The sequence below is a fragment of the Zingiber officinale genome, chromosome 1B (genome assembly GCF_018446385.1).
Source record: "Zingiber officinale cultivar Zhangliang chromosome 1B, Zo_v1.1, whole genome shotgun sequence".
NCBI lineage: Eukaryota > Viridiplantae > Streptophyta > Magnoliopsida > Zingiberales > Zingiberaceae > Zingiber > Zingiber officinale.
Window position 1 is genome coordinate 28,389,063 of NC_055986.1, and position 9,697 is coordinate 28,398,759.

The window sequence follows — 9,697 nt, forward strand, 5'->3', positions numbered from 1 at the left end:
TATCTTTATTATAAAATTATTATATATAAATCATTATTATATTAAAATATGTTATTTTAATTTTAATATTGTTATAGCAATTAATGTTATATACTTATGATTATAATAAAAACAAGTAAATTGAGCATCCACATACCTTATTCAAAAATTTTACTTTAAATTTTGGATAGGGTAATTAAAAAAATTTTATATCAGTCACTCTATCGATTCTCTAAATTATACATTTATGAACTATTTCTCTAAATTTAGGGAATGAATTCTATTTCCTAAATATTATAGAGGAGAGAGAAGAAATAGGAAAACTGATATATGATGTATTGAAAAATGAATATCCAAATTTAATAAAATAATTTTTTTACTCTAAATTATGCATTTTGGATAGGGAAGCTAGTGTGAATGATCTTATAACTCCCACCATTTAAACTCAACCTTATGCTTAATGAGAACAAATTTTTTTGATTTTTTTTATGGACTAGAGGATGGATCACTTATAATTATGGTTAGATCGTGATCGTAATTAGTTGTGATCCCTTCCTGAGTTCATCGTTCCCTCCAGGTTATAGTTTGGTTCGGAGCGGACGGTCGGAGGCCACACTCGCTCGACGCTCGGCAACCTAACCACTTGTCCACCATTAGTGGCCTCCTAGTGGCCTCCAACAGTCCGTTCCAAACCAAACTATAACATGGAATGGACAGTGAACCAGGAGGAATTGCAACCAATTGAGGTCGGATTGCGCCTACTATCCGGTCATAATTATGAGTAGTACATTCTCTGATCCACAAAAAAAGGATCAGCAAATCTGCTCCCTGATTTTTCTTTATTTCAACTTTAGATGTATACTGATTTATCTAATTGTTCTATTTTTTAGGTACAAAAAATATAAAATGAATTATAATTACTTCTAAATTCAACTCATTTAAATTAGAATCTAGTATATTTTTTATTAAATTGAGTACGACTCTTTTTTTCGCTTACCTATCCATTGATATATTTAATTCTAATTAAATGGTGCTGAATTTAGGAAAAATTATACCATTATTTTTATAAAACAGAATCCCTTGTTATTTTTTATAGATAAAAAAAAACTAAAATGAGATATAATCCCTCCTAAATTCAGCATCATTTAATTAGAATCAAGTATATTAATCAATTGTTAGGAAAAAAAAAATCATGCTCAATTTAATAGGAAATATATTAGATTTTACTTTAAATGTTCTACATTTAAAAGGAATTATACTTTATTTTAAACTTTTTGTACCTTAAAAAATAAGGATAATTAGGTAAATTAATGTGAATTAGGGAGTTGAAAAGAAGTTGAAGTAAAGAAAATTTTATATGTAAAGAATGAGAATAAATTTTATTTGACGCATAGATTTAGAAGGAAGTTGAGTTTGATATTAAAGATTTTAAGTCAATTTACAATAATAAAAATTGCTTTAACTTATTTAAAATTATAAAATATTAAGTATTATTTTATTAAAATATTTTATATTATTAAAATTATTTTAAATTAATCAAAATTTAAAAATATGAAAGTATTATTTTATTAAAATATTTCTTTACTAACTTAATTAAAACTACTCAAATTTAAAATCATTTTCACATTATCGATTGTTAAAGTGATTTTAACTTAAGCTAAAGTGCTAGAGTCATTTAATAAAATTTAATTATTTTATTAAAATAATAGAACGTAACTGTGTTCACTCTAACCAGCGAATGGATATTTGAATCGGCGCAAAGGTAACTTTCAAATTCTTTCTTTTATTTTTAAAAAGAAACTCTTTATTTTTATAAATTAATAATATTTTATTATTTTCAAAATTATTTAATTAGTCCCAAAATCAAAGTTTTCAATTCGAAGAGCGGGGAAATCGATTATTTGATATTCTCCGTTGAGATGTACCCGCGAACTGGCATATAAAGAAAATAGGCACACAAAAAAAATCATCACTAAACAACCGACGAAGGAAGAAATGATCGAGCGCACGATGGCGGCGGCGAACATGAGGATGAGGATGCAGCTGAGGAAGGGGATCGAGGTCGAGGTCCAGCGGTGGGACAACGACTCCTACTCCTGGCTCTCCGGCGACGTCGTCTCCGGCAACGACCACTACTACGTCGTCCGCATCCGTAGGTCCACCACGTCCCAGGGCGCGGTGCTCAAGCGAGTCCCCTGCAAGTTTATTAGGACGCAGCCGGTCCCAATTGGGCTCTACAACTGGAGCCCCTGCGACGAGGTGGAGTCATTCACAGACCATACCTGGAGCCCGCCCGTGGTTAGCGCCATCGGCTACAAGAAGGTCATCGTCTACCTCCTCGGGAAGATGAAGAAAGTCAGAGTCCGCACGTGCGAGCTTCGGCTGAGAAGGCAGTGGGTTGACAACCAGTGGGCGCTTGTCGATAAGGTAAATTAATCACATATAATTAATCCTCAATCAATTAACGCTCTATTTTGTTTACTATTAGCCATCCATGATTTACCTCCTCCGTGTTGGCCTAGAGACGGATTGGCGGGGGCACTGGGGGCGAGCGAATCGCCTTTTGCCACATTATTTATGATTTTGATCATTGAGAAGATGGAATGGTTGAAATAATACTACTGGAATATTGACCAAATTATCGTGACATGGGAAGAGGATGTGACGAATTGTCTTCAATATTGATCAAGTTATCAGAAAATCTTTCGTCAATGTTATCTACAGATAATGATCGAGTTGTCTTGGTCCCTGATACCCGATGCTCGAGGTAATCTCCAAAAATATATAATGATCCTGTCCGAAAACGGTGAAGACGGCTGGCTGGGGATATGGCTCCTCAATTGACCGCATGAAAACTCCACTCCGCTCTACAACACAAAGAACATCAGTGTCGAGCCAGGGAAGGGATCCCGGCATTGGCCCTCCGATGCTCAAGCCAATTACCAGAATAGTAGAAAGATGGCGAAGAAATCTAGCGACAACGAGAGTTCAAGCAAAAATAATGCATACCTTCATCAATGTATGGAGTCCCATTTATATAGTGCTCCAGTAGCGGGCGTGCACGCTTCTTAAGGTACGTGCACATTTCCCCAACTGTCCCATGAAAAGATATTCAGAAAAAGTGTGCTTGACAATATTCCTTATCAGGGCATGCAAATTCCTGTCATGACTGTAAAATACGGTAATAAAATAATAATTAAATAATCTTATTGAAATTTTTAAGGATTTTTAGAAATTTTCTGAGAATTTTTCGGAGCTCGTATGACGAGTTTAAGGGGGGTGAATTTATAGGTTTAGGAAAAGCTTGTTTGAAATACCCAAAAAGAAGAGTTAATTGAGGAATTTAACCTAGGGTTTAATTAAAAACCCTAAGTTTATAAATTCCCTTTACTCCACCTTATTTCCCTCTCTGTGTCGAACCCTTACTCCCGACGCCGACTCATCCCCGTTTTCCTTCCTCTCCCTTCTTCTCTTTCGGTTCCAGTCGCCCCACCGCTGTCCTCTCCATCCGATCTCTCTCTCTCAGGCACGAAGTTGTTGTTGGACCACGACGGTCGGTTAGAAGGGGGGTTGAATAGCCTGCAAAAACAAAAAACACAACCCTTCTCGACTTCTTAAACTAGCACTTGCATATAAAGAGTAAGTAAATAAAACAGAAAGGACGAGGCTCACAATTTACTTGGTTACAACCAAGAAGGTTGTTAATCCAAGGCAGATGAAAAACGTACTAACAAATCTCCTCTAGACGGAGAAGCCTCTTACAGCGTTAATGTATAAAAAACAGAAACTTAACTCTAAAAAGCAACGCACAAGTGTCTGAAATGAATTGCTTGGAATTGTTGAAAAGCTTCTGGAGCAAGGCTGTATTTATAGTCTTGTTGGGGCGCCCCGAAGGAGTTCCGGACGCCTTGGGGGGATAAAACTTTATCCCCCAACGTTCAGATCATGATTAGCGCGATCTGGTCAAAAAGTCAACTCTAGGCGCTCGGAAGGGTTCCGGGCGCCCCGGACTGTTCCGAGCGCCCCGGCTGGGAAACTCAACCCCGTTGACTTTTTCATCCCGAGTCTTCTGCTCCGGCTCTGTTCGTCTCAGACCGAGTCTTCCGCTCGCTTGGGTGATCTCTGCCATCCGGAATAGGGCTCACCTGAACCCAACTTCAGGTCTTCTCGAGCAGGCTTCCGCTCCGGCTTCTCATCCCTCGGAATCGCCGCGTGCTTCCTTCTCATCCGCCAGCGTACTCATCCGCAGTCTTCGTCCCTCAGCCGCACCCCGTGTCTACCTTCTCGCTAGCTGCGTCTCTTGCTCCTCATGCAGTCTTCCGCTCCGGATTCTCGTCCCTCGGAACCACCGCACGCTTCCTTCTCGTCCGTCGGTGTACTCTTCCGCAGCGCCTCGTCCCTCGGACACACCGCGTACCATCCTTCTCGCTAGCTGCGTCTTCCGCTCGATTACCTGTGTTCCTAAGCTCCTGCACACTTAGACATAAGGTTAAAAACACACAGGACCTAACTTAACTTGTTGTTCACACCAAAATAACCTTGGGGTTCCAACAATCTCCCTCTTTTTGAAGTGAGCAACCCAAGTTAAGCTAGGGAAAATAGACATAAAAAATAAACTAACTAATTTTGCAATAAAGTGCAAAACGATAGAAAATTTAAATTTTGGTCTACCTCCCCCTCGACTTTTGGTCTACCTCCCCCTAGACTTATACTTTTCCTTCTCCCCCTTTGATCACAAAAAAAATGGGGTTCTGAAAAAGTCTAAGGTTAAAAAAATTTCTAACTTTCTTAAAAAATTCTAAGTTGAATAAGTTATAAGTTAGAGAATTTGCAAAAAATATTTTCGAAAAAAAAATTTCTAACCAAAAAAAATTTTCGAAATAATTTTTATAATTTAAAATTTTTTGAATTTATAATTTCTAAGTAAAACTTTTTAGGTAAGAAAATTTTCTAAGGAAAAAAAATTTCTAAGTAAAGCTTTAAGTAAGAGAATTTTAAAAAAATTTTAAAAATTTTTCTAAGTAAAGATTTTAAGCAGAAATATCAGAAAAAACCTTTTAACTTTTATGTAAAAGTTTTAAGCAAAAAAAAATTCTAAGTAAATAAAATTTGAAAATTTTTAAAAAATGTTTAAAAAACTTTTTAAAGCATTATTAAGTTTCCACCTTAATGCTTTTATCAGAAAGTTAATTAAACATTTTATTTCAATATTTTGGCTTCTAGATCGTGGCGAGGGACTAGACCTTCTTGGTTATTGGAGCAACAACCACTTCCTTAGACAAAGCCTCATAATGAAATTTTAATGTCTAATTTTCTCGCTCAAAGCTCTAAATCTGATTAATTCAAGTTCAAGTCAGACAGGACTTTGGAACCCAATATAGGTTTCAGCCTACTGGATTGACCAAAAATTTCTTAGGGACATATTTCTTTGAAATATTTCTAATCTCTCCTTTATAATATCGAAAATACCAATTTAAATTATTAAATCTTCTAAAATTTGTATTAGATGAGCATGCACGATTTTTCAAGTTATCTACTTGAATTTTCATATTTTCATTTTCTGATTTCAATTTTTCATTTTCTAATTTTGATTTGTCTAAATCTTCTAGATGTCAAGATTTAACTAGTATTACTTTTAAACTTTTATTTTCTTTTTCTAATTTGCAATAATCTTTTGTTAACAATTTAACAAATTTAAAGATTTTATCAGGAGGAAGAGATCATACCTGACTTACCTTGTCGATCTCGTTGTCCGTGTCTCCCTTTGAAGTGCTACTTTCTTCCGACGTAGTTCCCCCTTCATCGATGCTCTCGATGCTCATTTCGGAAGAGCTTGAATTGCAGTCGTCGTCTTGATGACTCGCTATTAGTGCAAGCCCGGAGAACGCCTCGACTTCCAATTCGGACGACATATCGTCCCACGTCGCCTTTAGGGCCTTGCACTTTTGGACAGGCTTCTTACCTTTATCCTTGTCCTTGTTCTTTAGTTTGGGGCAGTTGTCCTTGATGTGCCCTTCTTCGTCGCAGTGGTAGCAGCGGATGATCCTTTTCTTTTTCCCCTGCGGATGGTTAGATTTCCTAGATTTACAAAGATTCTTAAACCGTCTTACCATCATTACCATTTCCTCGTCGTCGAGAGAAGACTCCAACTCAGGTTCGTCTCTCCATGCTTTGAGGGCGACGTTGTTCTTGGGCTCTTTCGTACCTGCACATCTTGATTCGTGCACTTCAAATGTAAAAAAGAATTCTTCTAATAAAATTTTTTCTAAGTCTTTTGAAATGTAAAAGGCATCTACCAGTGACGCCCATTTTGAATTTCGCGAAAAAGAATTTAACGCGTACCTAAGTGAATCTCGGTTACTTACCTTTTCTCTGAGATTCGAAAGTCCGGTGATGGTTTCTTTAATTCTCGAGTGTAGATGTGCAATTGTCTCGTCTTCCCCAAGCCGCAAGCTGGTGAGCTGATTACGAAGTAGATCTCGTCTAGCGAGCTTGGCTTCGGACTTCCCTTCGTGTAGCTCGAGGAACTTCTCCCAAAATTCCTTCGCGGAGTTGTAGTTGCCGATTCGGTTGACTTCTTGTGGCGGAAGAATGCTTAGCAGATGGTATTCTACTTTTTCGTTTGCCACGTAGTCGACCTGCTCTTTTTTCGTCCATTGGTATTTTTCTTTGCCCTCTAGAGCTACAAAACCAAATTCCATTATTAGAATTAACTCAAAATCTGTTGTAAAAAATACATGCATTCGCTTTTTCCAGGTAGTGAAATCCCCTTCGAATTTCGGTAGGTAGATACTTGGTCCGACCATTATCTTTGCTTCGATTGGCGGTTAGTCCTCCTGAAGCGCCTTAGCTCTGATACCACTTGTTGGATCGCAGCGGCCGGCTAGAAGGGGGGTTGAATAGCATGCAAAAATAAAAAGAACAACCCTTCTCGACTTCTTAAACTAACATTTGCATATAAAGAGTAAGTAAGTAAAACAGAAAGGACGAGGCTCACAATTTACTTGGTTACGATCGGGGAGGTTGTTAATCCAAGACAGATGAAAAGCGTACTAACAAATCTCCTCTAGGCGGAGAAGCCTCTTACAACGTTGACGTACAAAAAACAAAAGCTTAACTTTAAAAAGCAATGCACAAGTGTCTGAAATAAATTGCTTGGAATTATTGAAAAGTTTCTGGACCAAGGCTGTATTTATAGCCTTGGTCAGGGTGCCCCGAAGGGGTTCCGGGCACCCTAGAGGGGGATAAAACTTTATCCCCCAATGTTCAGATCACGATTGACGCGATCTGGTCAAAAAGTCAACTTCGGGTGCCTGGAAGGGTTCCGGGTGCCCCGGTTGGAAAAGTCAACCCTATTGACTTTTTCATCCAGGGTCTTCTTCTCTGGCTCCTTCGCCTCAGACCGAGTCTTCCGCTCGCTTGGGTGATCTCTACCATCCGGAATAGGGCTCACCCGAACCCAACTTTCTGTCTTCTCGAGCAGGCTTCCGCTCCGGCTTCTCGTCCCTCGGAATCGCCGTGTGCTTTCTGTTGGAGCAATCCCGATGGTCCGCGGGACCATGTGTTTTGGTGTTTGGGCAAAGAGTTTAAGTTATGTTCACTCTTGTATTTGATATGTGTATTTGAGTTGTGCAGGTTTGCAGGATACACATGTGACTCAGGTTGATGACTTCGGTTCCGGTGAAGGATGGAGCATCCGAGGGACCGTGGATAAGGCAGCAAGGACAAGGGCCGAGGGAAGCGAATTCGAGGCATACGTGAAGGATGGCATTGGGGACGAGCCGTGGGCTTGAATGCATCCGAGGGACGAGAGCCAAAGGAAGTAGGCTTGAAGGCAAGAGGTCAAAGCTGCAAATGAAGCGTCAAATGAGTCATAAGGATGAGGGTACGAGTGCATGAGAGATTGTATTCGGAGTAAAATCATAGTTTTAGGATTTTACTGTAGCAGTACTGTAGTGTTACTGTAGCAGTCGATTGCATGTTTTAGCAGTCGACTGGTGCAGTCGACTGGGGCAGTCGACTGGCAGCGAACAGAATGTCTCTGTTCGCTCGGTTAGTGTGGAATCGAGCCGTTGAGATGTAATGGTCGAATTTCAACAGAGGGCAGTCGACTGCATATTTTAGCAGTCGACTGGTAGGCGGGGTTTTCCAACCCGTGGCCTATATAACCAAGCCTTGGGAGCTTGGTTGAGGTTGACGAAATAGAGGTGGTTAACCCCTATTAGTAGTCTACTTGTGCCCTAGCTTGTAAAGAGTCCTTGGTGAGAGTTGTGGTGAGGTTTCTCCACCCACAAGGAGCTACGTGAGCTAGCCGGAGGTCTTCCGGGGAGTAATCCACTGACGGATAGGGATCGTCCACCTTACGGACACGTCGTAGAGTAGGAGCTTTATCTCCGAACCACGTAAATGATCGTGTAACTTGGTTTGTATTCTTTCTTGTCTTTAGTTTATCTTCCTTTAGCTTGTTTGTTTTTGTATATTCCGCTGCGCATACTAACAAGTGTAGGAAGAGCGATCGATTTGGGGGTGCCGTCTATCCAACCCCCCTTCTAACCGGCCACCGATCCCTCACAAGTGGTATAAGAGCGAGGACGCTCTCCATTGGACTAACTGCCAAGGAAGCACAAGATGACCGGCTTGATAGAACCACCAAAGCTTGAAGGTAGAGGCTTATGGGACATCACGTATTGGATGATGAAGATGGAGGTGTTCTTCAATACGGATTGAGACACCATAATGGTGGTAAAGGAATCGTTCGAAGTCCCGAAGGATAAGAAGGGAAAGAAGCTCCAACCACGACATTGGACGGAGGAGCAAACCACACGATCAAAGGCAAACGACAAGGTAATATCTATATTAATTGATATTTTGCCTAATGACGTAATGAGCCTTGTAGGTAAATACGAGAATGCTCACGATTTGTGGAGCAAGATAAAGAAGGCTCAATGGGAAGAACCTATGTCTACACAAGAAGAAGAAAAATCCGAAGAAACGGATGAAGAAGCTCACGTAGAGAAGGATCAATCGGATGTGGAGACCAATTCAACATCAAAAGAAGAAGAGGAAGTGAATTTGGTCACATTTGAGGAAAAGGATGAAGAAAGGACATCCACAAGTGTGGATGAGGAAGATATAGCATCTACATCCTCAAAGGTTGAAGAAGAATCCAAGACAAGTGAAGAATAAGAAGAAGTCTTGGAAATCAACCTAGCAAGCACCTCCACCGAAGTGAAGTCAAAAGACTATATAATATGCTTTGGGTGTGGTGTCAACCATATTACATGTCACGTGGTGCATCAAATTAATTAATATTGGAACATTTCAAAACTAAAAATAAGAGATGTAGTATGGAGTCCCAAGTCGTATTTTTCCAAGGATAACTAGTAGGTGTGTGAATTCTAAAATTGGTTCCCATCAAAATCTAATTTCAACTAGGCCAAGAATAGCATCAAAGAAAGTTCATTTTCATCTAACCACATTACATTCAAAATCTTATTGCAATTTCAAGAACCGAATCTAACATTCCATCACCATCACATTCAAAGTTAAAACTCAACTCAATCACCAAATCTTCTATACTTAATCACAATTAACAATTAATCTCAAGAAAGTCATTCTCAATAACAAAGAATAGAGGTAAACAATCCAAACATCAGATTAAGCTTCCAACACTAAACAAGTTCATAGCCTCAAAGATTAATTTCTTAATCACTAAATT